The sequence below is a fragment of the Rattus norvegicus genome, chromosome 1, assembly GCF_021556685.1.
Source record: "Rattus norvegicus strain SHRSP/BbbUtx chromosome 1, alternate assembly SHRSP_T2T, whole genome shotgun sequence".
NCBI classification, from domain to species: domain Eukaryota; kingdom Metazoa; phylum Chordata; class Mammalia; order Rodentia; family Muridae; genus Rattus; species Rattus norvegicus.
Genome location: NC_141534.1, coordinates 123,445,805 through 123,473,485, shown reverse-complemented (window position 1 = coordinate 123,473,485; position 27,681 = coordinate 123,445,805). Strand labels below are relative to the sequence as shown.

Here is a 27,681-nt window from a genome sequence, read left to right as displayed (position 1 = left end):
ATTTTTATTTCATGAAGTAAGTTACATTTCATTGCGTAAATGTACCATATTTTCATTATTCATTCAATTGTTTATGGACACAGTTCTGAGGATATCTGGGTTAAAAAAGAAGGAAGACCAAGATGTGGATGCTTCAATCCTATATAGAAGAGAGAACAAAATTGTCACAGGAGATAGAGGAAGGGAGGGATCTGGAAGGAAGAAAGATGTGTGAGGGAAAAAGATGGGACAAGATCAGTTATTGGAAGGGATATGAGAGAAATACAGACGGTCAGGAACCCGAATAGAAATAATTAGCAGTGGGGACTGCAGAACTGGGGATAGCTACTAAAAATTCCCAGAAACCAGGGAAACAAGAGGCTCTCAGGACCAAACATGGATGACTATATCAGAAATACCCCACAAAGGAGAGATAGAACCTGTAGAGACCACCTCCAGTAGATAGTCACAACCCCTAGTTGAGGTATGGGGCCACCCATGCCGTTCAACAATTTTAATCCAGAAATGTTCCTGACAAAAGGAAAGAGAAGGGAAAAAATGGAACAGAACCTGAAGGAAAGACAGCTGTATCTAGGGATTCATTTCATCCGCAGATACCAAACTACAACACTACTGTAGAGTTCAAGAAGCACTTGCTGAGAGAAGCCTGATATATCTGTTCTCTGAGCAGTTCTATCAGCACCTAACCAAAATAGATGCAAATAGAGCCAATCATCATACTGAGCCTTGGAGACCCAAAGGGAATAGCTAGGGGTAGGACTGAAGGAGCCGAAGTCGATTGCAACCCCATAGAAAGATCAATGTGAATTAAGGAGATCCGCCAGATCTACCAGAACCTAAACTATCAACCAAAGAATAGACCTGTAGTTCCACAGGGCTCTAGATGCATGTGTAGCAGAGAATTGCCTTATCTGACATGAACAGGGGGAAAGGACCTTGGTACTGTGGAGTCTTGATGTCCCACCATAGGATAATGATAGGTTGGTGAAGCAGGAGTGGATGAATGGGTGGAGAGCCACGCTCAAAGAGGCAAAGTGGATGGGGAGAGGAGGAAGTGGATGGGCTTTGTGGAGGGATAAGAGATAAATGGCATATCATTTGAAGTGTAAATAAATAAAATGCCTAATTTAAAATAGTGATAAGTTTCTTTAAAAAATTCTTTCAATCTGAGAATAACCATGTTATTTTCCTCAGAATCCAAGTAGGTAGCACGGCTCTTGACAGCCCTAGATCCAGATTCTTCCCACAGTTATGTCCATTAGTACTCTCAGATCACTACCAAGAAATATACTTGTTTTCAGTAAGGCCAGAAAACTGCAAATGTATTGTATGATATAAGAACTTTCAGCCCAAATGGTGGGTCCTGTTTGCCTCTGAATGAATGTATGTATGCCTCAGAATTACCCATGAGGATAGTTTATTCTCCCAAGTATTTTTTCCATTGGCATACTGGACAAATAAGTCCCTTATCAAAGCAACCATTGAAGCCTCTTCATAGGATGATTACACTAAAAAGACTTCAACTTCTAACACAGTATTAAACTATTAAAAAAGTTCTGTCCATATTTTGAGAATAGGACCCCCATTGAAGGAATCAGGGAAAGGGCTGAAAGAGCTTGAAGGGGCTTGATTCCCCATAAGAATAACAATGTCAACCAACCAGAGCTTCCAGGCATTAAGCCATTACGCAAAGACTATATATGGACTGACCCTCGGCTCCAACTCCATAGGTAGCAATAAATAGCCTAGTAAGGCACCAGTGGAAGGGGAAGCCCTTGGTTCTGCCAAAGCGGAACCCCAAGAATGGGTTTCTAGGGGGAGGACAGTAATGGGGGGAGGTTTGGGAGGGGAACACCCATATAGACAGAGAGAGGGAGGTGTTAGGGTGATGTTGGACTGGAAACCGGGAAAGGGAATAAAATTTGAAATGTAAATAAGAATTACCCAATTTAATAAAGATGGGGGAAAAGATTAAAAAATTTTTCTGTCCAACTTGCATTTCCACGTTAAACATATTTTGTTCTGCAATTTTCTATTAAACTTTGATAGGTAATTTTTTCTAGTATAAAAGTAATCCTGTCCTAAGGTATTTACTTCCTCCCTTACAAACATAGATTTCTTAAACCACATTTCTGAATTTTTCCTGCCTAGTACTAATGATTTTCACTCCTTGTATGTTAATTTCAGGCTTTGTAATATATTTTTTGTTTAATTGTACTAATGCCTTTAGTCACTTTCTGGCCTTGGATTCCATACTTACTACACAATCATTATTTTTTGAGATAAAAGGATCAATTTCTCCCCAAAGAAATGGAACTAGATGCCATATATATGTAAAGACATAGGTAAAACATAGGTTTCCCATTGCCTGGCAAATCACCACGTCCCAGTGTGGAACTTCTTTCATTGACTTCATATATGAACTGAACTAAGAAATTCTTGTTTTAGAACTCCTTTAAAATATTTTGCTTGCAAAATCAGAGAGGGTATTTAAGGACATAAATATTGTCCACTAATAATAGATAATAGGTTCGAGATCAGAAGTCTTCCAACTTCTGCCCATGCCTGAAGTTCTAACAAATTATCCTTTGCATTCAACAAATTTTCACCAAGAATTCTTGAACTTATTTTTGGCAAGACATAGAGCACAATCAAATTCAAAAATTCAAAGGGTCTCAAGAGCAAACTTTAAAGTAATACTTTTTAAATTTTTAGAAAACCCATGAGGTTGAAATAAGTATTACAAATATACTCATGAGTTTTCTGAATCTCACAAGCTCATAGATATTCTTTGAAATTTAATTTTTATTTAGCTACAGGACTGCTTTTTGAAGTAGTCCTCTTACTTTTTCAACCTTAGTTCTCTCACAGTTTCATTTTCCTCAGAGAAATGATTCTCCATACTATAAAGCTGCTTCCAAAATCACCCATATACCAGAAGTGGATGATAAAGCATTGTTTATAAAATTCAAATTTGGAGCACTTTGTTCCTAAGACTGCTCTGTAGTAAGAAAGTAACTCATAGATTAAACTGGAATTTATATAAAACATAAGGTCATAATCTTCATATTTTAGACTTTTTAAAAAGAAACTGCAGCACGACAAATTTATCAATTCCAATATTCCTTTTTTTCTATATTATTTTATTCATTTCAACATTTTGACCTCTTTTTTTCAAAGAATATCCACAAATGGTGAAGGGAAAAATCATAAAATTTACATAGTATATTGGTGTAGGCAATTTCGAATCATGATGCATTGCTAACATTGCATCTTTACTGTTATCCTGTCCCCATTTCAACTCACAAAAGCAATAGTGACTATCATGATGGTACCTTGTTCTGAATGCATGGTTTTAATTATTTAATGATCACGAATATATGGAAAGCACCATCCACATGGGTTTATGGAATCTATCAACTATTTTGCATATATCATTATTATTGTGCCACATATTTTTAAGTCAGAAAATTCTGTATGTGCTAACTCTGAAAATTGCATATATTAACTTATACAATATAAACAAGAATCACTGCCTTCCTATTTAAGAAATAAATTATGCCTACTCATTTATATTGTGTATGTGTGTTTTTCTAGTCTCTGAATATTTTTCATGGGAACACTTATTTATTGGTATGGTTATGAGTTATGGGTTGATTTAAATCAGTAAGACTTAGCACGGTAATAGTAGTCGATGTGAAAGTAGTATGAATGCACTGTTTAGGTTCAGGATCCTACTACGGAAAACTGTGCCAATTTTGGAATTCATTTTGGGACTCAAATCCAACTAAAAATGTTGGTTATTCTCATGATAGGCAATTCATCACTGTATTGGAAGTATTCATTGGCAGGGAGTATTTCCAAGCTTGACAAAGTAGTGATTTCATTTACCTCCAGTAGCCTGCTTCATATATTCTGGTACTGTGAAAACTATCCACTAAGATACACAGTAGAATCAAGCTGATTGGTCAATGCTAGATAAATTTATCTCTGTTCATTGACTTAACCGTGTGCTTACTTCAGCAATAGGGTCTTACTTTAAAATCCTGTATAATAACCAAGAAGGTTTTTAATGGGATGGACTGTATGGGAATTCTCTGAAAAGTGAATTAAAAGTAGACAACCAAATCTGGCACTGGACCATGTACTTGTCTGGCTATAGTGTCCTGTATAGAAACCATTGTCTTATTACTAGTTAACCTTATTTGTAAAATGTTTCTATGTATATTTGTGTAGTGAAGCCCCTCTTACAGAAGTTTGCTTCCATATGCCTTTTTCAAAACCACTTTAGGGATATTTACCCTTCCACACATTCATTCCTCAAATCTCAGCTTCTACTACCATCACCATTTATTCAGTGGTTTGTTTATGCTTGCCCAGGGAGTGGCACTGTTAGGAAATGTAGCTTTGTTGGAGTAAGGGTGTCACTGTGTGTGTGGCCTTCAATACCCACATCTTAGCTATCTGGGATTCAATCTTCTGCTTGATGCCATTATAACATAGGTGTAACTCTCAACCCTTGAAGGCCCATGTCTGCCTCGACACTGCCATGCTTCTACCTTAAAGATAATAGACTGAACCGCTGAACCTATAACCCAGCCCCAATTCAATGTGATCTTTATTAGTGCTGTTTTGTTCTTGGTTTCAGGTCACAGAAGTAAAAACCTTAGTAAGACACTTAGTCTGTCACTAGTTTCCCTTCATATTTATACCATTGTTTTGTAAAAACTCCCCTCCAATGAAATACAGACCTATGATATTGTGAGTTTCCTGACTTATATATTTATTACCACTAGAACATATGTATGTGAAAATCATTTTTAACTTTTTAAAATTTTATTTCTTCCCTTTACTTTCTGCTTGCTTTCCCCCTCCCATGTCATCACTGCTCGCACTACCTTTCAAATAATCTCCCCCTCCTCTTCTAGGTAGGTGAGGCCTGTCTAGGCATCCTATGACCCTGACAATTTACATAAAGGTGATTGCTCTTTAAGCCTGGCAATTTCAGTTTTCTCTCTAGAATACATATACAAACACGTGTAGTGAACTGACTCTCCAAATTTTTCCTGTGACCTTTATATGTGGTCATGGCACACACACACACACACACACACACACACACACACAGAGAGAGAGAGAGAGAGAGAGAGAGAGAGAGAGAGAGAGGGAGAGAGAGAGAGAGACAGAGAGAGTGAGACATAGAGAGTGAGATACAGACAGACAGAGAGACAGAGAGACAGAGAGACAGAGAAAGAGAGAATATATCTCTGTGTATCTTACACTGAAGTAAGTGTGTAGTTGTCAGCAGTAGTCACAACATTTAAGAAAGCTGACTTTAGTTCTATACTGTCTATAATACTTATAACTCTACAAGCATTTCTTCAACAATGAATCCTGAACCCTGGGAGATAAACATGATATAGACATTTTACTTAGTGACTGGAATTGAGCATTCTCTTACTCCATGCATCTTGAACAGCTATTGATCTTTATGTTAGGCATGATGTTCTAGCAGAAGAATCTTCTCTCAAGAGGGTTGAAAAATACAGTAAGCTATGGGTCTAAGGAGAAGTCATTAGGACTTAGATTAATACTATGCTCTTTTCTCAGAGTAATAACATTTGCTTTCCCTTCAGGCCTATATTATGTTTGGCTACAGGTTTTTGATTCAAATAACAGGACAATTTATACATTTCAATTTGGGGAACAAGCCTTGAATCCAACAAGAATGTAGGCTGGTTATTTTCATGTCACTCATACCACTATTGCATCAGTAGCTAACTTTTCCAGGCCTGTTAATGTAACAAGTTGGTGGATTCACAGCTATATATACTCCAGTTTAAATTGTTTCTGAAAAAGATACAAAACTAGATGGGCAGGGAAGGATTTCATCTGGAAGAAATGGAAGGAAAAGCTGAATATGATCAAGCCACGCTAAAAAATTCACAGACACACATACACACGCAAATATAATGCGGAAATTCATGCATGAAGTTTTGCTGATACCATATTTTTATTATATCCATAATAATAAATTATAGATAAGTAGGTAGATATGTAGGTAAGTAGGTAGGCAGAATGATGACAGATAGATAGATAGATAGGTAGATAGATAGATAGATAGATAGATAGATAGATAGATAGATAGACAGACAGATCTTGGTGAATTGGAATCTATCAACATTATTCAGTTAATTACTGAAGATCAATACCTCAAAATGCCACTCCACATTTGTTCATTATTCTTTATCCTTTTCCCTGTCCCACATACAGTAACAGTTGGGTGCATGTGACTTTATAATGTTATGCCTTCAGGAATACAGTTATATGCATGTTCAGAATTATCATCTCACTAAATAGGATATGCACAAATTCATAGAATTTCTACCTAACCTATAGTAAATAACCAAAACCTCTGATTCCAGAAACATAATGTTCAAAGAAATATTTTAAACTGCATTCATATGCATATATTCATAAAGGATTTGCTGTTTGTTAACACAGTAACCATAGGATGCCTCTTAATTTTATTTATCTCCATATTCCTTCCTCTACTCACGTCTTCAATAATTATCACTACTTGTTCCCTCCTTTTTCAAGACCCATACCATGCATATCGATCTATTCTAGTTCCCTTTCCTAAGGATACCTATCTATTACTCCTAGTCCCAAACTCTAAACACAATTTCTCTGCTTCTGTACATTGTACATTGGTTCATTGACTTAACAGCTAATGTCCACATATAAGCAAATATATAATATACTTGTCTTGGTGGTCTGGAAACTTCATTCAGTATGATGTTTTCTAGTTCCATTCATTTACCTTTGAAGTTCAATTCTTTTAGGGACTGAATTTTTCAAATATGAAAATGTAGACAGAAGGTACCATGCTGTAACCTGTAATTCCACACTGAGAGAGATGAACTGGGACTACCCGTCTGAGTACACTTTGGATTAAACTAGTGAGAAAGAACACAAGGCTACAGTTTGGGAGGATGTATCACAAATCAGCAAAAGAAGTGAGTTTAAATGACATAAATAAACAAATAACTACTTTATCTGAGACATAATTAGAGTAAAATATTTTGCAGTAACTTTATATCTCATGCTCAAAAAAAAGGACAGTACAAATCAAATCAAATGATATTCATTCTTTTCTAAACCATTGAGACATAGGGGCGTTGCTCAGTCTAGGAAGTATCCCCAGGATATGGCAGTTCCTGGGTTGAAACTTCACTGTTTCAGTAAATGAAATAATTTGATTCACCAGTGAGTTGAAAGAGTATGTAAAATGAACTCCAATTAAAACAGAGTTCTGTCCAGGAAGGCATCAGTGTAGAAATAGAGGATTGACTTGCACAAGTTTTTCTCTGACCAATAGAAATTTATCCTCTGAAGACTTGTTTAATTAAATGTTAATACATGAAGATGAAATAATATCAATCTGTATCAGTTTTTGAATTAATAATTTTTGAAAATTGATTTTTTCCGACAATATATTCTGCCTCATTATTTCATCCTCCCTGATTCTTTCCATCTGGAAAATGACCTATTTCCTCATGTTCTCACCCCACCCCTTGGAAAACATGAAAAGAAAAAGCTAACCTGACTAAAACAGAACAAACGACCAATGGAATCAAAATGATAAAACACAAGAAGCACATAGACACACAGAGATACATACTTACAGAGAAAGTCGAAGAAAATATTAAACTGGGAGTCAAAATATATGGGAAATTACCAGCATGGTCAAAAATATAATATATTATGAATAAAAAAATTCAAAATTACCATTGATTTATGTAAGGTAGAATGAAGTACCTGCTTGATTGTAGGTTCTATTCCCATGAAACTGTACTGGACCAAAGCACTTTTGATATTAGAAATTATGTCACAATGAGAGAGGTTCTTAGTGAGGTAGATCATATTCAGATCCAGATATTAGGGTTGGACACCAAATAATTTGACCTGGAAAACCTGTGCATTTCCTTTGCATGGCTTCCTGATTTATATAAGTATATATGTATATCAGTCCTGTTGTGTCTGGACATTATTGATCACTTGCTTGCATTCCTCCCAGTGCCTTATAATATTTCTACCATGACTTCTAAAAATCTTTCCTGAGCCATGAAGGAAGAGATTAGCTGGTAATGAGTCATTTATGAGAGTATGATCCAAGGTCTTTCACTTTGTGCAGATATAGTTCTCTGTAATTGGCCCCATCTATTATATATGCTAGCTTTTGTGATGACAATAGAGCAATATACTGATATATGGGCATAACAGAATATTATTAGGAATCATTTTGTATCTACATTTTCATAGCAGACAATAATACCTGCTTTAAGCCTTAAACCCCAGTATTTTGTCATGAGAACAATGGAAGAAATGTGTACTATCTCACTCTGTATGTCTCAAATCCAGTCATATAGTGGTTGCTTACTTCCTTGAAGGTGCCACGATTGCAGCATTGTATCCTGTAGGCAGCTGAGTGTGGTAGGTCAAATAGTATAGAGGTGGGTTTGTGTGTAAGTTTTCCCTCAATAACCCCGCAAAACACATTTAAGTACCAGCAACACTATTCAAAAGGTAAATGTTTTAGTTAGGCACCTGTTTGTCTTCTCTATGTTCAAAAGAAATGTAGGTGTTGTCTTCGACAATAGAGCCATCACCAGCCGTATGCAGCAATCAGTAGCTTAGGCAATAGCTTGAAGTGATTGGAGTATTACAATGAGGACACATTGGCCAAAAAATATAGTAGATAGAGCCAGTACATGGGTCGGAGATTTCATTTGGTGGGAAGAGATGTCTAGTTCTGTCATTCTCTCCAATTTTTTAATATCCTTTATTTGTTATTTATGATATATATTAAGAACTGATCTGACTCCTACATATAGCTGTCCTCCTTAGTATTCCACTCTATCCTTTCCATTCCCCCATCTCCATTTATTTGCTACATTCCAATGTATCCCCCAAATATGCCTCATATTTTTTTTTATTAACTTTAGTATTTCTTATATACATTTCAAGTGTTATTCCCTTTCCCGGTTTCCGGGCAAACATCCCCCTCCCCCCTCCCCTTACTTATGGGTGTTCCCCTCCCAACCCTCCCCCCATTGCCGCCCTCCCCCCATAGTCTAGTTCACTGGGGGTTCAGTCTTAGCAGGACCCAGGTCTTCCCCTTCCACTGGTGCTCTTACTAGGATATTCATTGCTACCTATGGGGTCAGAGTCCAGGGTCAGTCCATGTATAGTCTTTAGGTGGTGGCTTAGTCCCTGGAATTTCTGGTTTCTTGACATTGTTGTATTTTTGGGGTCTCGAGCCCCTTCAAGCTCTTCCAGTTCTTTCTCTGGTTCCTTCAACGGGGGACCTATTCTCAGTTCAGTGGTTTGCTGCTGGCATTCGCCTCTGTATTTGCTGTATTCTGGCTGTGTCTCTCAGAAGCGATCTACATCCGGCTCCTGTCGGTCTGCACTTCTTTGCTTCATCCATCTTGTCTAATTGGGTGGCTGTATATGTATGGGCCACATGTGGTGCAGGCTCCGAATGGGTGTTCCTTCAGTCTCTGTTTTAATCTTTGCCTCTCCCTTCCCTGCCAAGGGTATTCGTTTTCCTCATTTAAAGAAGGAGTGAAGCATTCACATTTTGATCATCCGTTTTGAGTTTCGTTTGTTCTAGAGATCTAGGGTAATTCAAGCATGTGGGCTAATAGCCACTTATCAATGAGTGTATACCATGTATGTCTTTCTGTGAATGGGTTAGCTCACTCAGGATGATATTTTCCAGTTCCAACCATTTGCCTACGAATTTCATAAACTCGTTGTTTTTGATAGCTGAGTAATATTCCATTGTGTAGATGTACCACATTTTCTGAATCCATTCCTCTGTTGAAGGGCATCTGGGTTCTTTCCAGCTTCTGGCTATTATAAATAATGCTGCAATGAACATAGTGGAGCACGTGTCTCTTTTATATATTGAGGCATCTTTTGGGTATATGCCCAAGAGAGGTATAGCTGGATCCTCAGGCAGTTCAATGTCCAATTTTCTGAGGAACCTCCAGACTGATTTCCAGAATGGTTTTACCAGTCTGCAATCCCACCAACAATGGAGGAGTGTTCCTCTTTCTCCACATCCTCGCCAGCATCTGCTGTCACCTGAGTTTTTGATCTTAGCCATTCTCACTGGTGTGAGGTGAAATCTCAGGGTTGTTTTGATTTGCATTTCCCTTATGACTAAAGATGTTGAACATTTCTGTAGGTGTTTCTCAGCCATTCGGCGTTCCTCAGCTGTGAATTCTTTGTTTAGCTCTGAACCCCATTTTTTAATAGGGTTATTTGTTTCCCTGCGGTCTAACTTCTTGAGTTCTTTGTATATTTTGGATATAAGGCCTCTATCTGTTGTAGGATTGGTAAAGATCTTTTCCCAATCTGTTGGTTGCCATTTTGTCCTAACCACCGTGTCCTTTGCCTTACAGAAGCTTTGAAGTTTTATGAGATCCCATTTGTCGATTCATGATCTTAGAGCATAAGCCATTGGTGTTTTGTTCAGGAAATTTTTCCCATAAATTTTTATATTGTTTCTCTACCGTCATAAAATCCTTTCCTAGCTTTGCGCACTGGCAGTATCGTAGCCAATGAGGTTTATCCGAGGCGCAATTATTGCTAATTGAAAACTTTTCCCAATAAAATCCTTTCCTCATGCCTAATTCTTGTATGCCATTGTCAGTGCTTAAAATATCAAAATATAAGCAGATACATTCTGTATTTATCTTTGAGGTTCTGGATAACTCACAATGAGGTTGTTGTTGTTGTTGTTGATGATGATGATGATGTTGCTCAGACCCTTTCAAATATACCAGAAAATAGTAAGTGGATCACAGACAATAAGATGTTGAGGTATTAACACGATTGTGGTTTGATTTTGCTCTGTTCACATAATTGATTGCTTCTTCTCTCTGGAGGTAAGAAAGTACATTTTTAAAGGAGCCCCCTTTTCAAAATGTGATGTTAGAGTTTTATAGAGAATTTGGATAGTGAAAGACTTGAAAATGGAAATGCTATTGGGTTTTTAATTCCAAGGAAAGATATGTTTGATATTCAAACTTTGGTAAAATATTTGCCTAACATAAACAGATTTGAATTTGACCTTCATCACAAATGCAGATATACTATACACACAAGGAACAACAGCAGCCAGGAGGTAGGGACAGAATAATATGATGCTGAAGGTCATCCTAACCATTAATCAGAACAGCCTGAAATCATTTTAGAGAAAAAGTGATATATGCTTTATGTGCTTGTATGCTAAAAATATGTAACTATATTATGATTTTACAGGGGTAACATTGAAAGTATTGACTTGAGGCTCAGTGACACTTTAAGGTTTTAAACAGGGTTCATTCTATGAAAAATGATGGGGTCTTTTAAATTTGTATAGTATATTTTTATTATAAATTGGTTGTAAGACTGTGGTGACAAGGAGTAGAATGCAGTGGTTTCAATGAGATGTCAACGATTAGTTTCTAATTTTTAAACAGTTGACTCCTAGTTGATGATTGTTTGTGGAAGGTTTTGAGAGAAGTCTCTCTGCTTCTTCTCTGAGGTTTGAGATATAAACTGCTAATTCAGCAACCTGCTGCTTATCACTAGAAATACAGAAAAGAAGAAATAATTTTTTTGCTACTATACTACAATTTAATTTTATTAGTATATTTTTGTTTTTCTTACAAATTCTAAAATGTAATTCTGGCTGTAAGTATACTCATAGTAGACTCTCTTCCTATGATTCTAAATTGTTAGATATAAGGGCATGTGCCAACATGACTGGACTTTTTCACAAAACAAAAAATTCTAAGAGTAATTGATGATCAAAGTCAAATTCACATTTACAAATCAAATTAAAGCATTCAAGATATATTGACTTACATATTAATCATATCATTCAAGAAATAGAAGCAAAATATTTACTTCATATTTTTGCCCAACTTACTCTACAGAATGTGACACTGTCTCACAAATTCCAAAAATTAAACAGAATATGAACAAAACTAGAAATAAAATAAAGGAGAAAAGGAGGAGGAATCAGAGGAGAAAAAGGAGGAAGAGGATAAAAGGAGGACTCCACTAATCAGAGAAAATGAAAAGCTCATAAAATGTGAGTTTTTTCTTCACTCCTTCATAAAAGGGGAAACAAGAATAAGCATAGGTGGGGATATGGAGGCAGAGTTTGAAGCAGCAAATGAAGGACCACCATTGGAGGAAATAAAGGACTGAAAGAACTTAAGACGCTTGGAACGCCATACGAACAACCATGGCAAAAAACCAGAGCTCCGAGGGACTAAACCACTACTTAAAGACTATACATGGACTGACCCAGGGCTGCAACTGCATAGGTAGCAGAGAATAGACTTGTTGGGCCACCAGTGGAAGGGGAAGCCCTTGGTCCTGCCAATGTTGGACTCTCACTCTAGGGGAATGTTGGGGGGAAGGCAGGAGGGACTTGATGGAGATGAGAACACCCTGAGAGAAGGAAGGAAGGAAGATGGGATAGCGGGCTTATGTCTAGGAAACCGGGAAAGTGAATAACATTTGAAATATAAATATAAAAATCCAGTAAAAACAAACAAACCAACAAACACAAAATAATATGATGAAACACAGGGATTTCTTTCAGTGTTTTCAGTGTCCTGATCACACATTGACACACAGTACATGTATAAAATGTAAAAACATTTAGGATTCCTTTTCTTGTTTAGAAAACCATACATTATTGTTGCCATTATCCCTTACATAAAAACCATTATTTTTAACCCAATAGCTGGCAGATTAAGACGGAACACTGTACATGTAAATCCAGTGTATTCTGCACAGCATCTCCCTGTCCCGAAAAAAAGCTATTGATGCAAACATTGCCTCTCTATATAATACATTACTGTAACTTGTGTACTTGTTACCAAGTATCCTCTGACAATTTTGATAAATACAATATTACGGCATTGTAATTTCACAGGATTTTTAATATAAGGAATCAATCTTTGAAAGGTATCTTTAAAATCAAGATGGCAGAATAATCTTTGCATCAAGTTTTAAACATCTCCAGCATTGACAGAAGATTCAGAGGGTCTGATCTGCAGTAGCCCAGCCTGTTTAAGAGTGGTCATTCCTTCTCTCAATATGATATGTATTAATATATTGCCATCCTTATCTGCTCAGTCCTATATTGAAGTAAAGTTAGCCACACAGGGATAGCTTCTGAAAGTAATGCTATAGAATAGGAAGCTGAGTATTCCCGTATGCATTCAAAGTCATCTTGTTTTGCAAATGTTTTCCTTCCTTGATTATAGGACACAGGGCTGATTGTCCAAATTCGAAGCACATTCTGTAATTCCTGATCCATTTCCCTTTCCCAGGTACACTTTGTCTTGCAGAAAAGGATATTATTAAGTCAATATAATTTACCTTTATTGAAACATAAATGATTGTACAATCATTAACTTTCAGGAGCTACTCTACATTTTTGCTTGTACTCCATTTTCATATTCATTGGGCATCAGAATCACCAAGGTTTAAAGTTTCATAGTGATGTTGAGTGGTGCTTCTGCTTATAAAAAGTAATAGTGCACTGCAAAATTATTTCTCAGAACTCATGTCAGGAATCACAAATTACATGTAACTGCATATCTTGAGACATATACAGCCTTTTGCAATTAATACCTCTACACATATGCATACACACAGAGAGAGAGAAAGAGAGAGAGAGGCAGACAGAGAAACAGAGAGACAGAGAGAGACAAAGACAGAGACAGAGTCAGAGACAGAGCAGAGAGAGAGATAGAGAAAGACAGAGAGACAGACAGACAGACAGAGAAAGACACACCTACACAGACGCAAGTTCGGGCTTAAAAGTAGAGAGACAGAATCTCAGTGATAGAGACAGAGAGAATGTATATATGTACACATAATTAACATTAAAAATCTAGCTAACTGTGGTGACATGTGAGTTTACATGTAGCACTTATAAGTCAGAAGTCAGTAAATCTCTGAGATAAAAGACAGCCCTGTCATCAAGTGAATTTCCATTCCAGCTAAATTGAACAAGTAAGCACCTATTTAAAAGAAAATCAAACAAAAAAGTAAATATATCAAAGTAACAATTTTTAAAACAGAAGAAAAAAATCACCATTGAATCACAAACCAATGCTTATAGTAAATAACAAACGTTATGTTAATGGCAAGTGCTTCATTTACATGAGCACATCAGATCCTTTAAAAATCCACCTAATCAAGCTAAATCTGACTAATGCAGAATATTATTAAAGTAGCATCTTTTATTCTTTAGTGATTTCTCCTGATATTACAAGTATCATTGGTTTCGTACATTCTCTAATTTTGTTACATTTTTCCTAAGCACTCTTTCTTTCCTTTGTATAGAGATCTAAATGTGAAGATAATTCAATATCCTGTAGGCATCATTGCCCAAAATGCACCTTGAATTCATCCCTGACCAATTTATACAGGGGTTTTTGAAGACCTAGCGCTTTCATTCTAGCAATAGTACAGCTTAAAGATCACGTCTGCCTGCCTTGTGTCATTAGCTTTCGAAAAGATTTTGAATCTCTGTAGCCTAGCAACCATGCACGCATGCGTGATTGGAGGGTTATGCTAGCTCACTAGCACAGAACAGGGGCGGGTTACAGTGTGATTACTTAAGTCATGCAGCAGGTCCTGCTCAGAGAAGAGGCAGACAAAGATGCCTGTCACAAGCACCCTAGGACTGGTCAGAAAGGCAATGCAGCAAACAAGGTCAGCTCCCTCATATCCCCATAATTTGTTTCATAGACGTGATTTCTTCACACTAAATATGGCAAATTGGTTGTAAAAGAAGATTATTCTATACATCTCAAGCCTTTGACTCTGAACTGTCAGATCAGAAACCTATCAGATCAGGACCTGGCTTCCTTTGTCCTGTCCTGTGTTGTGTTTGCTGCAGTGCCCCTCCCCTTGAGCTGTCAATCTGCCCTGTCACTTCAGATCAGTTCTCTTATAGGGTGAATATTAGCATTTCAAAGAGCTGACAGTATTCTGGATTATTGGTGTGTGGGAGTAATGGCAGTCAGAAAAATATAAAGGAATTTAAGTTCGTAAATGGATTTTGCATAAAAATTACATCCATAAATGAAGTTACAGTGGTATCTGGGTATCTGCCATAGACTGAAAGATTTGAAGGAATAAAAAACACTTGAGAGTTAACATACAGAATATCATCAGAGGGAAAGCACACAATAGATCACGTGGTTTGCACCTCCAGTTTCTGAATAGTTAGAGGTATCAGGTAAGAATGAGTTTTGATGTTATGATAGTTCCAATAAAGGATAAGTGTTTCAGAATGACTGTAAGAAAGAGTAGTGGGAAGAGTGAAGTTGGGTGTGTGAACGGCAGGCATATGGAAACATATATATATGTATATATATATATATATATATAAATATACATGCACAAAAACACTTACAAACATACTCACATGACATACAATGCATAGAGTAGTACAGAATGATAAACCATTTTCTTCTGTGATCATATAAGGTGATCCAATTTCAATGTTATGACAATGCTTTAGGGTCTTTTTAATTTTGCCCAGATTCAACAATAAACTGGTGTATTGGAAACAACTTTCTTTGGACATGTAGTCTATACTTTGCTTTCATCCTCTGATATGCATGAATTTTATAAGATATGCAAAATAGAATGCAGATTTGGTTTTGGGTTTTTTTGGGTGGTTTGTTTGTTGGGGAGGTTGGCCATCCTCCATCGGATAAATCCACAAGGGTGTGTTGTTGCTTTTGTTTCTGTTTGAATTATTTCTGGTCTTTTTTGGAATCATATTTTTTCTTTATAATATATTACAATATAATAATATTTTTATTTTAATTGAAAATTGATTTTTGTCCAGTTTTTCATTTCCATTCTTATTTATTTTATTTATATCATTATTACATTTTTCCTTTTTTAACCCTTCCCAGTTTCTAAACACCTCCCCTCCCTTCCAGATCACTTCCCTTTCTGTCTCTCATGAGGAAAAGAACACTCAAGGGATAACAACAAACATAAATAAAATGAAATATAATAAGATATAGTAAGAACATATTGAAGGTGGACAAGGCAATCCAACAGAAGGAAAATGAGCAGACACAAGAATCAGAGACCCAATTGTTAACACACTCAAGTATGCTTTAAAAACACTAAATTAAATGCTCTCAGATGTGTACAGAGGAAACAGTGCAGACTAATAATAGGTTTGAGACACAGATTTCCTCAGAGGCTTATCCGATTCTTTTACTCATTGTATTTTGTTTTTTATTTCAAAATGTTGTTTGTGTTTAAGATTTTAAAAAAATCTTAAATTCAAGACTATGTTGATCCAAGTCAACAGCAGTCTGAGGGTTGGCTAAGGTTCTTGCTTCTAAAGAGGTGTTAATTAATACAGAAATAACAGAGTGGCAACATTCATTACAGTTTTGTTACTTCAGATATGTTATAGAATAATTTGAAATCTGCCATGCAGATACCACCTGAACTTTGTTCATTATTCAAGTTTATTTTACAGGGAATTTTTTTTGTCTCTATCTAATTTTACAACACTATTTTTTAATTTGTGTGATGAACATTATTGGTAATCAAATATAGACATATGTAATATATGTAATATTTTATATAACATGGTATATGACATATATTATATCACAATATGATACATAATTTTTTATAAATGATATTGTTTCTATAGCTTGTTAAACAATGTATTTGTTATTTCAGGACATGAATTTTCATAATTTTTTATACTGCTACATGGCTGAATGTAATTATCAGAATTGTCAGGTTCATGATGCCACATTTAGGAACTTTTATGCATAAAATCATATCATATTCAAAGGAATCTCCTAATACTATGCTGAATAAGACAGGAAGAATAAACTTCCTTCTCTTGTTCCTGATTTTAATAAAAATGTTTTGAGTTTATTACCATTTAGCAGGATGCTCCCTCTGATTTTGTTGTATGTTGTTTTATTTCTCTGAAATATGTTCTGTTTATCCTTACCAGTGACCACATTTCTAAGGAAACAGGAAACTTGCTACTCTGGTAGCCATTTATGTCAGTAAGGATGTGTGCATATAGGGTTGGAATATTGAGAAGCCCTCCTTCTTCCTTTCTTGAATATTTGCTCAGTCTTTTGAGGGGCACACATGTAACCCTAACTTTAGGAGGCAATGTTTACAACAGCCATGCCATTTATAGAGACATCCCATAGCATTTGTTCCAGTCCTCTAGCTTTTACCCATCTGGGGACTTTTAGAATCCCCAACTATGTCTGAGTACTGACTGTTGCTTAATCACAGTCCTTTATGTAAATATGTATCATTGTGCTAACAAAACATTAGTAATAAAAGTGTTATCTATGGAAATAATCAGCAACACATACCAAAGGACATAGCAGAAATATTTAAAAAGGAATTTGACAAAATGGAGATTTAGAAAAACAATGTCAGTGTGTTCTCTCCTAGGGTCTTTAAAATCCCTAGCTGAGTTTATTGATCATGATTGTACTATCATTCATAAATTCTGTTCTGTAGAACTGGCCTCACTTCTAATTAATAATGTGGTTGGTTAAGCACAAAATTCTTTGTACATTTGCGATGTTAATGCATTTTACCTGGCCATTCATTATTGTAGCATATAAGGAATATTAATGGATAAGAAAGCCATTATTTTTTTCTTAATGGAGCCTGAATAGTGTTTTAGAGCATTAGGAAAGATAACCACCAGGGAAACATACCTGAGTAGCACAAGGATGAATCCTCTGTGTCTAGCAAAGAATGTTTATTGTGTGTATACCTCATGACCTTATCATGAAATCTCCTGGAGCGCACTGAGGCTCTTTCCCATTTTCTCTTTTGTCCAATTATATCTGCTTTTTTATGTTGAGAGGTACAGCATTAGGATTCATAAAATTATTGTCAAAATACATTTGAGTTCATATGATTTGCCTGTCTACTGCTTTGAATAAAACCTTCCATAAGTGCGATTTCTATAATCAATTAGACTCCACAATATTAAATTAATTTCTCCTTTAGGAACCTTTCTATATTGGAAATAGCTTCATGGTTAGAGATTGCAGATCATGTTTATTTATTTCCCTCAGTAGTGGGAGTCAATTCACTTTACTCTATGGAAACCATATCATGCTGTCATGTTCTATGTGAGATCATATGTGAGTTAGTCACGTCTGTTACATCTGAAAGACATTGGTTCTTTGTTACATTCTTTCCATTAACAGGTGCTCTCAGTTTTCTCCCAAGAAAAAGATTCATGAGAGGTGAAGGGAAAGTATTAATAGAGAATTTGCATTTACAACTGAGTTAACACATTTCTCTTAATCTCTACACAGTGTTCAGATATGTGTCTCTGCCTTTGTTTCCACCAACAACAGATTGCAGCTTCTGTGATCATGGCTGAGTAATATACTTATTGAAGGGAAGAACAGAATATCTTTAGGATTCTTTAAATTGGTATATTGCTTTTGCAGAAAAATGGTGTTTTATATGTCCCTTGGTCCACAATCTACTTATTTCTCTTTTCTTGGACATATGAGGTATGTCAGGAACATGTCTCATGGACTGGGCATTAAATCCTTTCATATAATTGTTACTCTCATCACATTTGTACAACTATTGCACTCGTGTACACTGTAGCCAGTCCACCATTGTAAATTGAAAGATTTCAGCTATGTTCACCTTTCCTTTTCTCCTCAGGAATTATGAATAAATTTTCCAATCCATGAACACTATATGGAAGGGGTGAATACTCCAGTTAGTCACCAACTTAATTTCTTCATGTTCAATGCGATAGGTAAGTGTTGTTCCATCACTATGGTTTTGCCATCTGTTTTTGTAAACCAACCAATGATGTGGATAGGAATGTAAGTTGTTTGGGAGTTTCTGTGTGATCTCAGTCATCAAAACCCAAATAGATGTAACACATACATGGCAGTGGAGGGTATTTTGTTTGTGAGAGATGGCAATTAGGTTGTACTCTCTCCATTATTATATGATGTGTTTTAAGAATATAGCATTAACATATTATATATTAAGGAGCCTCTACTGTAATAATTTTCTATAACATTCTTCAGATAGTCCACAGATTCTGGTGTCCCTTACCCCACTTTCCTCCACTTCTGCATTTAATATTCCCATTCAACTACCACATTACACCACATGTCTCCAGATTTAATTATGTTTTTAGTTATTCAGGAAAACCTTCTATAATTTCTAGTTCCTCACTCTATATCTTACCACTGAGGATTTAAGGATTCTTACATGCATTAGAAAGGATTAAATCCTAGGGGTTGGTGATTTAGCTCAGTGGTAGAGCACTTGCTAGGCAAGGCCCTGGATTCCGTCCTCAACTCTGAAAAAAAAAGACAAAATAACAAAACCTAAAAAGCAGTTTTAAGTGATAACATCCTAAATTTTTCTTTGGGGTTCTGAGTACCTCACTCAGGATGATTTTTCTCACTCAGGATGACTTTTTCCTAGTTCTATTCACTTAAGTAAGAGTTCCATGATTTTATTATTTCAAGAAGTGAGTTACATTTCATGGAGTTAATGTACCATATTTTCATTATTCATTCAATTGTGTGTGGACACAGTGTTGAGTGATATCTGGGTTAAGAAGACAAAAGACCAAAATGTGGATGCATAAATCCTACATAGAAGGGAGAACAAAATAATCACAGGAGATAGAGGAAGGGAGGGACCTGGAAGGAAGAGAGGAGGGAGAGGGGAAAAGACAGGACAAGATCAGGTATTGGAAGCAATAGAAGAAAAATACAGAAAATCAGGAAACTGAATAGAAATAATTAGCAGTGGGGACTGCAGAACTGGTGGTATCTCCTAAAAATTCCCGGTCGCCAGAGAAACAAGAGGCTCCTAGGACCAAACAGGGATGTCTTTAGCAAAAGTACCCCCAAAAAGGGAGATAGAACCTCTAGATACCACCTGCAGTAGATAGGCACCACCACTAGTTGAGGGATGGGGCCACCCACCAATCTCAAATATTTTAATCTAGAAATGTTCCTGACAAAAGGAAAGACGGGCCCCAAAATTGGAATAGAACCTGAAGGCAAGGCCATTCAGAGACTGCCCTATCAAGGAATCTGTTCCTTCTGCATACACCAAACCCCAACCCTTCTGCTGATTTCAAGAAGCACTTGCTGACAGGAGCCTGGTATGGCTGTTCCCTGAGTGGTTCTATCACCACCTAACCAAATAGATGCAGATATAGCCAATCATCAGACTGAGCCTTGGAGACCCCAATGGGATAGCTAGGGGAAGGACTGAAGGACCTGAAGGCGATTGCAACCCCATTGAAAGAACAATATGATATAAACAGACCAGCCAGAGCTACCAGAGTAAACCACCAACCAAAGAGTATACCTGGAGATCCACATGGCTATTGATTCATGTGTAGCAGAGGATGGCCTTATCTAATATCAACAGGAGGAAAGGCCCTTGGTCCTCTGGATTCCTAAGACTACACCTAGGATGATGCTAGAGTGATGAGGCAGGAGTAGATGAATGGGTAGAGAGGCACGTTCATAGAGGCAAAGGGAATGTGGAGAGAAGGAATGGGATGGGGCGTTGTGGAGGGATAACAGATAAAAGGGATATCATTTGAAGTGTAAATGAATAGAATGATGAATTAAAAAATTAATGACAAGTTACTTGAAAAATTCTTTCAATGTAAGAATGACCATGTCATTTTCCTCAGAATCCAAGGAGGTAGCAGTGCTCTTGACAGCCCCAGATCCAGATTCTTCCCACAGTTATATCCATTAGTACTCTCAGATCACTGCCAAGAAATATACTTGTTTTCAGTAAGGCCAGAACACTGGGTCTGTACTATGTGGAAATGTACTGTATGATATAAAACATTCAGCACAAATGGTGGGTCCTGTTTACCTCTGAATGCATGTATGCCTCAAAACTACCCATGACGATAGTTTATTCTTAAAAGTTTTTTTTCACATCCGCATATTGTACAAATCAGTTCCTTGTTAAAGCAACCACTGAAGCCTCCTTCTAGGATGATTACACTAAAAATGCTTCAACCTCTAACACACTATTAAACAATTAAAAATGATCAGTTCAACTTGTCTTACCATATTAAAGATTTTTGTCTGCAATTTTCTATTAATCTTTGATAGGTTATGTTTTTTTTTCTAGAATAAAATTAATCCTGTTCCTGAAGTATTTCCTCTCTTACAAACAAATATATTTGTTTTCCATTGGTGTCTCTAAGACTCAGTCTGATGATTGACTCTATCTGCATCTATTTTGGTTAGGTCCTGATAGAATCGCTCAGGGAACAGCCATACCAGGCCCCTGTGAGCAAGTTCTTCTTGACATCATATATATATATATATATATATATATATATATATATATATATATATATATATATATATACATATATATATCATATATCTTATACCACAATTCTGAATTTTTGCAGCCTAGTAGTAATGATTTTCACTTTTTGTATGTTACATTCAGTCCGTGTAATATATTTTTTGTTAAATTGTACTAAATCTTTAGTCACTTTCAGTCCTTGGATTTTTATAATATTTCCCTAGTCATACTTACTACTCAAATGTTATTTTTTGATAGCAAAACAACAATTTCTCCGCCAAAAAATGGAACTAAATATCATATATATGTAAAGACATAGGTAAAATATAGTTTTCCCATTGCCTGGCAAATCACCACGTCCCAGTGTAGAACTTCTTTCTTTGACTTCATATATGAACTGAACTAAGAAATTCTTGTTTCAGAACACTCCTAAAATATTTTGGTTGCAAAATCAGAGAGGGTAGTTAAGGAAATAAATATTGTCAACTAATAATAAATAATACGTTTGTGATCAGAAGTCTTCCAACTTCTGTCCATCCCTGGGGTTCTAATGAATCATCCTTTTCAGTCACAAATTTTCACCAAGAATTCTTGTATATATTTTTGTCAAGACCTATAGAGCATTCAAAGCCAAAGTTTCCAGTGGTCTAAATAGACAACTATAAAATAATAGATTTAACATTTTTAGAAAACACATGAGGATGAAATAAGTATTACAAATATTCTCTCACAAGCTCATAGATATTGTCTGAAATTTAATTTTTATTTAGCTACAGGACTGCTTTTAGAAGTAGTCCTCTTACTTTTTCAACCTTAGTTCTCTCACAGTTTTATTTTCCTCAGAGAAATGATTCTCCATACTATAAACCTGCTTCCAAAATCACCCATATATCACAAGTGGATGATTAAAGCATTGTTTATAAAGTTCAAATTTTAAGTACTTAATCCTAAGACTGCTCTCTCGCAAGAAAGTAACTCATAGATTAAACTGAAATTTATATAACACCTAAGTTCATAATTTTCCTATTTTAGAGTTTTTAAAAAGAAACCGGAGCCCAAAAAATGATTAATTTCAATATTGTTTTCTATATTATTTTATGCATTTCAAAAATTTGAGCTCTCTTATTTCAAGTAAGACCCACATATGGTTAAAGGAAATATCATAAAATTTACATAGTGTATTGGTGGAAGCAATTTGGAATCATGATACATTACTCACTTTGCCTTTACTGGTATCCTTCCTTCATGCAAGGTCACAGAAGCATTAATGTATATCATGATGGTACTTTCTTCGTTATGCAGTATTTTAATTATTTAATAACCATGAATCCATGGACAGCACCATCCAAAAGGTTTATGGAATGTGTCAACTATTTTGTATATGATTATTTCCATGCCACATAGTTTTACACAGAAATATGTTCTAAAACTGAAAATTGCATATATTAACTTATATAATATAAACAAGAATCCCTGCCTTCCCATTTAAACAATAAAATATACCTATACATTTTATGCAAGGGTATGCAAGATTTTCTATTCTTTGAATATTTTCATGATACACAAATTTATTGGTATGATTATGACTTATGGATTGATTTAAATCAGTAAGACTTAGCATGGTAATAGTGGTCACTGTGCAAGTAGTATGAAGGCCCTGTTTAGTTGCAGGATCCTACTACAGAAAACTGTGCCAATTATATGTTTCCTTTTGGGACTCAAATCCAACTAAAATGTTGGTAATTCTCATGATAGGCAGTTCATCACTGTATCAGAAGTATTCATTGTCAGAAAGTATTTCCAAGCTTGACAAAGTGGTGATTATACTTCTTCTGCAGTAGCCTGCTTCATTTAGTCTGGTACTATGAAAGCTATCCACTAAGGTACACAGTAGAAGCAAGCTTATTGGTCAATGCTCGATACATTCACTCTGTTCTTTGACTTAACCATGTGTTGACCTCAGCAATAGGGTCTTACTCTCAAATTCTGTATGGTAACCAAGAAGGTTTGTAATGGGATGGACTGTATGCGAATTTTCTGGAAAGTAAATTCAAAGTACACATCCCAATCTGGCACTGGAAAATGTACTTGCCTGGCTATAGTGTCCTCTGGAGAAACCATTGTCTTATTACTAGTTAACCTTATTTGAAAAAAGTTTATATATATATATATATATATATATATATATATATATATAGTGTGTGTGTGTGTGTGTGTGTGTGTGTGTGTGTGTGTGTGTGTGTGTGTGTAGAGAAGTCCCTCTTGCAGAAGCTTGATTCCATATGCCTTTCTCAAAACGACTTTAGGGATATTTATCCTTCCTCACATTCACTTCTCACATCTCAGCTTTTACTAGCATCACCATGTAGTTCAGTGGTTTGTATATGGTTGGCCCAGCTAGTTGCACTATTTGGTGATGTAGTTTTGTTGGAGTAGGTGTGTCCCTGTATGTGTGGTCTTTAATAACCACATCTTAGCTACCTGAGATTCAATCTTCTGCTTGCTGCCTTCATAATATAAGTGTAATTCTCAACTCTTATAGCTCCATGTCTGCCTTAAAACTTCTATGCTTCTACCTTGAAGATAATAGACTGAACCTCTGAACCTGTAAGTCGGTAACAACTCGATGTGATCTTTATAAGAGTTGCATGGCTCATGGTTTCTGTTCACAGAATTAAAAGCCTTGTTAAGACACTTAGTCTGTCACTAGTTTCCCTTCATATTTATACAATTGTTTTTTAAAAACTCCCCTATAATGAAATACAGACCCATGATATTATCAGTTTCCTGACGTGTATATTTATTACAAGAACATATATATATATGTATATACATATATATATGAATATCATTTTTAACTTTTTAAAACTTAATTTTATATTTTAATTCTTCCCTTTACATTATGCTCATTGTTCCCCTCCCAAATCACCACCCCTCCCACAAACTTTCCTCTATTCTTCCTCTCCCCTTCTGAGCAGGTGAGGCCTGCCTAGGCATCCTCCCACCCTGGCAATTCAGACAAAGGTGTTTGCTGTTGAAGCCTGACAATTTGAGTTTGCTCTCTAGAATATGTACACATGCACATGTAGTGAACTGACTCTCCAAATCTTTCTGTGACCTTTACATGTGGTCATGGTGCGCACACACACACACACACACACACACACACACACAATCACACACACACACACAATCACACACACACAGAGAGAGAGAGAGAGAGAGAGAATAAATCTCTGTGTATCTTACACTGAAGTCAGTGTGTAGTTGTCAGCAGTAGTCAAACATTTATGAAAGCTGACTTCAGTTCTATACTGTCTATAATACTTATAACTCGACAAGCCTTTCTTCCACAATGAATCCTGAACCCTGGGAGAGAAACATTATATAGACATTTTACTTACTGACTGGAATTGAGCATTCTCTTACTCCATGCATCTTGAACAGCTATTGATCTTTATGTTAGGCATGATGTTCTAGCAGAAGAATCTTCTCTCAAGAGGGTTGAAAAATACAGTAAGCTATGGTTCTAAGGAGAAGTCATTAGGACTTAGATTAATACTAAGTTCTTTTATCAGAGTAATAACATTTTCTTTCCCTTCAGACCTATATTATGTTTGGCTACAGAATTTTGATTCAAATAACAGGACAATTTATACATTTCAATTTGGGGAACAAGCCTTGAATCCAACAAGAACGTAGGCTGGTTATTTTCATGTCACTCATAACACTATTGCATCAGTAGCTAATTTTTCCAGGCCTGTTAATGTAACATGTTGGTGGATTCACAGCTATATATACTCCAGTTTAAATTGTTTCTGAAAAAGATACAAAACTAGATGGGCAGGGAAGTATTTCATCTGGAAGAAATGGAAGGAAATGTGAATATGATCAGACCACACTAAGGAATTCACACACACACACACACACACACACAAACACACACATACACACACACAAACAAAATGCGGAAATACATGCATGAAGTTTTGCTGATGCCATATTTTTATTATATCCATAACAATAAAATATAGATAAATAGGTAGATATGTAGGTAAGTAGGTAGATAGATAGATAAACAGATCTATGTTGAATTGGAATCTATCAACATTATTCAGTCGATTATTGAAGTTCAATATCTCAAAGTGCCACTCCACATTCGTTCCTTATCCTTTTTCATTTTCATGTCCCATATACAGTAGCACTTTTGTGAATGTGACTTTTTATTATTCATGCCTTCAGGAATAGATTTATGGGCATGTTCAGACTGATCATCTTGCTAATAAGTATATGCACAAGCCATGGCCTTGCTACTTAACCTATTGTTAGCAACTAATACCTCTAATTTCAGAGCATAGTGTTCAAAGAAATCATTTAAATTGCATTCATATGCATGTATTCATAAAGGGCTTACTGTTTGTTCACACAGTAACCATGTCTCTTAATGTTACTTATCTCCATTTTCCTTGCTCTACTCATGTCTTCAATAATTATCATACTTGTTCCCTCCATTTTGAAGCCACCATATGATGCATATCGATTTATTCTATCCCTCCTAAGGAGGCCTATCTATTATTCCTAGTCGCTCACTCTAAACACAATTTCTATGATTCTGTAGATTGCACATTGGTAATCATTGACTTAACAGCTAATGTCCACACATAAACAAATAGATTACATATTTGTTTGGTTGGTCTGAGCTAATTCATTCTGTATGATGTGTCCTAGTTCCATTCATTTACCTGTGAATTTCATTATTTCATTTCTTTTGGGGAATGAAATTTTTGAATAAAAAAAGTAGATAGAAGGTACCATGCTATAACCTGTAATTCCACACTGAGAGAGATGAACTTGAAGTACCTGTCTGAGGACACTTTGGATTACACTACTTAGAAGGAACCCTGGGCTGCAGTTTGGGAGTATGTATCAAAAATCACCAAAAAAGTGAGGTTGAATGATGTAATAAATGAACAAATAACAACTTTATCTGAGACATAAGTAGAGTAAAATATTTTGCAGTAACTTAATATTACATGCTTGAACAAAAGGACAATACAAATCAACTCAAATGGTATTTATTGTTTTAAAACCATTGAGACATAGACATGTTGTTCAATCTAGGATGAATGCCCAGTATGTGGCAGTTCCAGGGTTGAAACTTCACTGTTTCAGTGAAAAAATATTATAACTCACCAGTGACTGGACAGTGTATGATAAAGAACTCAATTTAAAACCGAGTTCCATCTAGGAAAGTATCAAAGCAGAAGTAGAGGTTTGACTTGGACAAGTTTTCTTTGGACCAAGAGAAATGTATCCTCTGAAGACTAACTTAATTAACTGTTAATACATGAAGATGAATGAATATGTAATCTGTATCAGTGTTTGAAATACTAATTTTTGAAAAGTGCCTTTTTCAAACAACATATTCTAATCCTTCCTTATTTTGCCCTCCCTGATTTTTTTCTATTTTCACAACAACCTAATTCGTCATGTTCTCATTCCACCCCTTAGAAAATATAAAAAGAAAAAAATATCCCGACTGACACAGAAAAAAAAACCCAATGAATCAGAAAGGATAAAACACAAGAAGCACATAGACACACAGAGATACATGCTTACAGAGAAAAGCCCAAGAAAATATTAATTTGGGAGTAATAATGTACGAGAAATTACCAGCATGGTTAAAAATATAATATATTATGAATCAAAATTACCATTTATTTATGTAAGGTAGAATGAAGCACCTGTCTCAGTGTGGATTCTACTCCCATGAAACTGTACTGGAACAAAGCAGTTTTTGACATCAGAAAATTTGTCAACTGGAGAGAGCTTCTTAGTGAGGTAGATCACATTCAGTTCCAGCTATTAGTGGTTGGATGCCAAATAATTTTTTAATCTTTTTTCCCTTTTTTTCTTTATTAACTTGAGTATTTCTTATTTACATTTCGAATGTTATTCCCTTTCCTGGTTTCTCCCCAACAATCACACTCACTGGGGGTTCAGTATTAGCAGGACCAAGGGCTTCCCCTTCCACTGGTGATCTTACTAAGATATTCATTGCTACCTATGAGGTTGGAGCCCAGGTTCAGTCCATGTATCGTCTTTGGGTAGTGGCTTAGTCCCTGGGAGCTCTGGTTGGTTGGCGTTGTTGCTCATATGGGGTCTCGAGCCCCTTCAAGCTCTTCGAGTCCTTTCTCTGATTCCTTCAACGGGGGT

At 35.9% G+C, this 27,681-nt stretch overlaps 1 long non-coding RNA gene and 1 pseudogene across 7 annotated transcripts in view; both read left to right on the top strand.

Annotated features, from left to right (window-relative positions):
* LOC134483413 (uncharacterized) overlaps nt 1–27,681 on the top strand; it is a 204,202-nt gene that overhangs the window by 69,318 nt on the left and 107,203 nt on the right. For 4 of the 7 annotated variants that reach the window (XR_015646613.1, XR_015646578.1, XR_015646575.1 and 1 more), the window contains exon 3: nt 18,808–18,904. This is a non-coding gene — a long non-coding RNA (uncharacterized LOC134483413). Of the gene's footprint in view, nt 1–11,996; nt 12,155–14,692; nt 14,803–18,807; nt 18,905–27,681 lie in introns of those variants that run through there. The other 3 variants (XR_015646576.1, XR_015646624.1, XR_015646592.1) reach the window with 2 other exon arrangements.
* Nucleotides 10,606–10,728, top strand: LOC134485459 (U4 spliceosomal RNA; annotated as a pseudogene).